Source organism: Gekko japonicus, unplaced genomic scaffold (genome assembly GCF_001447785.1).
Source record: "Gekko japonicus isolate JY-2015 unplaced genomic scaffold, Gekko_japonicus_V1.1 scaffold67, whole genome shotgun sequence".
Classification (NCBI taxonomy): domain Eukaryota; kingdom Metazoa; phylum Chordata; class Lepidosauria; order Squamata; family Gekkonidae; genus Gekko; species Gekko japonicus.
In genome coordinates this window covers 1,531,342-1,535,583 of record NW_015161948.1, presented here as the reverse complement: position 1 = coordinate 1,535,583, position 4,242 = coordinate 1,531,342, and the positions used below count along the sequence as shown (strand labels likewise).

The following is a 4,242-nucleotide window of genomic DNA, read 5'->3' as shown; positions in this document are numbered from 1 at the left end:
GCGGCTGACCAGACATTCTGTAGCCCGATGGTAATTAGCTCAGAGAGACCAAAACCGTTTAGCATTGCATGCATACTTTATTATATGTCCTGGGTTTATCAATTTATTTTATTACATAAAAATGTCTTGCCTATTTTTTTTCAAATTTAACTCTTTGACAGCCAAAAGAGTGATTAATTTGGGGTTCTGTCCCTGTCTCTGCTGCGGTGGCTCAAGTGGTTAAGACACTGAACTGCAGACCGGAAGGTCAGTAGTTCAGCAGTTTGAGACCTGAGTGCCACATGATGGAGTGAGCTCTCATCTCTGGTCCCATCTCCTGCCAATCTAGCAGTTTGAAAGGAAGAAACTGCAAGTAGATAAATAGGTACTGCTTTGGTGGGAAGGTAACAGCGTTCTGTGCGCCTCGGCGTCTAGTCATGCCGGCCACATGACCATGGAAATGTCTCTGGACAACGCTGGCTCTTCGGCTTGGAAACGAAGATGAGCACCGCATCCCTAGAGTTGGATTCGACTGGCTTTCTAGCAAGGGAAACCTTTACCTTTACCTTTAACCCTATCATGACCCTACCAACCATACCAGAACAAAGTCTGCAAGGAGAAGCAATTCTAGGAGGACCACCTTGAGCTAGGAATGGTGACCTGGCCAATGGCAGCACAAATACAACACAATTGGGACAGAGGGTTACATTGCAGGAAAGTAAACAAAGAGCTTTGACCCCTTCCAAGCCCCCCACTCACTGTCACAAAAGAGAAGGCAAAGTTTTCCAGGAAGTTTGACTCCAAGTTTGGCTCAGCTTTAATAAATATGTTCTTTGAAATTGCTTTGGAAATGCTTGCCACAGACTGGATCCCAAGAACACGAACCATCAGACTAAATCATAGGTGAAACATTAGTGACTTAAATAACAGAATTTCTCCCCCTCTGGGATGCCATCACTCGTTAGCAGAAGTATAAATAACCAAGCAGTACAGTGGTCTTGCAAGATCAGGTCCAACTCCATACCATATTTAGTCTCAGGAAAATATTACAAGGGACCCTTTATCACCCCCCCCCCAAACACACACACACACACACACAGTTGCCCAACAACAATGCCTCAAAACACACCAAAATGGCAGCAACATAAAAAAGGAAAAGGCAGAAATCCAACAGGCTCAAGAGATTGGGGGGCAGGGGCTGTGGCTCAGTGGTAGAGCATCTGCTTGACATGCAGAAGGTCCCAGGTTCAATCCCCGGTATCTTCAGTTAAAAGATCTGTCAGTAGGCGATGTGAAAGATCTCTGCCTGAGTCGCTGCCAGTCTGAGTAGACAATACTGACTTTGATGGGTCAAGGTTCTGATTCAGTATAAGGCAGTTTCATGTCTTCCTAACTCAAATACTGACTTCTTATAAAGATTTGCTCTTCGTCAGCGCACAAATCAAAAGCACAACTTGTAAATGGAGTGATCTCTTCCCTCCCTTGCTCCAAATAACAGCTTACTAGCCTACCAGCTGGAACAGAAGAAGAAGATTTAACCACTCAATAGCTCTCTGTGTGGGGCTGCCTTTGAAACCGGTCCAGAAGCTTCAAAAAGTGCAAAATCCAGCAGCCAAATTGCCAACTGGCATTGATTGCAGAGATGGTATTACGCCAACTGCACTGGCTGCCTCTTTCCTTCTGAGCCCAATTCAAAGTGCTTTAGTGGCTTCCGTAGCTTGGGACCAGGATACCCAAAGGATTGCCCCCTCCCATACATCTAACTGACTGCCAATTAACAGCTCTGTCCCAAGCTCTGCTCTGTCTGCCCATTACCAGAGGCGAGAGGAGCAGTCAAAAGAGGAAGGGGCCTGAATTGTGGCACCCCAGGTACGGAAGGTCTCACCCCATCTGACTAGTGCAAAACTCGTTAAGCTTCAGTCATTAGGTAAAAACTTATTTATCCTGGCATTTTCAGTTTGTACTCTTCTTGTGTGTGTGAAGATATTACGTGCTGATTCCAATGTATACTGGGATTTGTAAGTCGCTCTGAGAGACTGAAGACTATGGTTTATAATTTCTTAGTTAATCAGTCAATATTGGTATCAATACCTTTGTCTCCTGCCCCTATTGCGTTTCTGTCTTTTCTCAGCACCAGTGAGTAGGACGCATATTGCTTTGTGAGATATCACTTAAGTCAAATATAACTTTTCTTAAAGTGACCAGAGTTCTACTTACTGGCTACCTCCATTGCTGACCGCCTCACCCAGGTAGTTCCTGGCTACGCATACGTACACTCCTTCGTCCGGTTTGCTCCGTCTTCCATGCACGATGCGCAGAAAGAAAAGAGAGCCGCTCGGCAGCAACATGCGGTGGGACCGAGGGTCTTCTCGGTCTGTCTCAACTCGCTCCCCATCCTTGTACCACTCGATGATCGGAGTGGGCCGTCCTTCCGCTTTGCAGTTCAATGTCGCCGGCTCCCCTTTGGACACAATGAGGTCAGAAGGGTGCTCTACGATCCGCGGAGAAAAGTCTTCAAGGCGAGGGCGGGAGGCTGAGATACAAAAGGTGAAATGAGGAAAGGTTACAGAACATATATCAGAAGCCACAAGCAAGTGAAGAAAAGTTCTGATGGAGGAGGGTGGGTATTGACCTAATTAAAGTATATCAGTGTTCCAGTGCTCTCCTTGAAACACTGTCATGCTAAGTCTATTAGAAAAACCAGGCTGGATTAGGTTAAAAGTTTATCTGCAGTGCAATCCTGTTGGGTGCTACAAGTCAAAACACTTCAGTATTTACAGGGTTAATGATGTTTGTTATGATCAACAGGAAGTCACATGTTTGTTTGTAACCAATCAAGAATCCCAACAAATCCTGAACAGAGTTTCCCTCTTCCGGGACCTGTGAACAGAAGGGTGTAACTTTTAACCATTGTACTGCTATCCCAGTATCCTATTTTCCATAGTAGCTAGCCAGATATTGGCGAGGTCCACTAACAGGTCATAATGGAAATAGCCTGTACCCTGTAACTGCCCCCCAGCAATGGGCATTAAGTTGCTGCTGCAGCTGGAAGCCCTATTTAACCACTACGGAGAGTGGTCACTGAGAGTTCTACAAAGAGCTGCCACCCTGTCTCACTTTATATTTTCCAGAAAAGCTACTGTTAAAACTAAACACAATCTCACATGCGATAAGAGTCAGAAGTCTGTACAGTGTCCATAGACACTCTGGAAACCGCTGCTATGGGAAGGGGCCACAAGCGGTACACTTTCATCAGGCACAAGGGATCCTCTGAGAAGTTATTCTTCCAGACTTTACTGAGGCAACGTCAAGCGGATCATCCAAAGATCAGAGTCAGAATCAAAGGTAATGACACTGAGCTTAAGGTAGAACTAAGTCACAGAGGCAGGTGTGCATTCTCTTTCAAAGTTCGCTACCCAAGAAGAAAGGTACTGGGCCACTTAGCAGCAGCAGCCAATTTTTTTAAAAAAATAGATTCCTGAAAAGACAGTTATTTGTATGAAATACCAGTGAATGGTCTTAACAGAGAGCGGCAAAAACAGGCATGTCTTGATTTTAAAAAGTCGTTTTAAAGAGACATTTTGTAGCTGGATAAAAAAATCAATGTCGTGTCAGGAATGCCAGGCTGGAACCCTGGGGATCTGGACTCAAATCTAATTCCACCATATAGCTCTGGGAGGATGTCTCTCTCCCAGCCTCACCCCACCTCTGTGAGGATAAAACTGAAAGGGGGACTGTGTACGATGTCCCTGACCGACTTGGAGGATGGACACAGGCACATGTTACAGAGTCCCCCTTTAAAAATACCTGTAAATGAGAGGTCCAATCCTTTTCTGGTGCCTACTCACCTGCATTTTAAAGAGGAAAGCTGCGATCTATATCCATGTTGCTTCATAACTAATACATATATTTGGTACTGCTCTGACATTTGTATCTGTGCAGAAAATATCCCATAAAATGAGGACCTTGAAGAGGCAACATTAAACGCCCACAGGTTGAGACTTGCCAATATCTGCTCATATAACAAACCTTTTCCAGTCTCCAGAGTAGTCCAAGACACCTGAATTTTCTCCGTGTCTAGCTATATCACAGCTAAACAGCGGCATTTGGACTCAGGAAAGGGTCCATTCTTAATTTCAGGGCTGCCTGTGATGAGTCCCAGCACCTCCCTTGGGTTGTCTGCGCATAAAAATGAACCTCATAAGCAGCAGACTCCAATAAGACAAATGAGGCTCCAGGCAGCTATATAAACGCAGAAAGTAA

At 45.1% G+C, this 4,242-nt stretch overlaps 1 non-coding gene across 1 annotated transcript; it reads left to right on the top strand.

Annotated features, from left to right (window-relative positions):
* Positions 1-1,173: 1,173 nt before the first annotated feature.
* On the top strand, positions 1,174-1,245 carry TRNAV-GAC. Its single transcript has one exon. It is a non-coding gene; the product is annotated as a tRNA-Val (tRNA).
* The last annotated feature ends 2,997 nt before the right edge of the window (positions 1,246-4,242 follow it).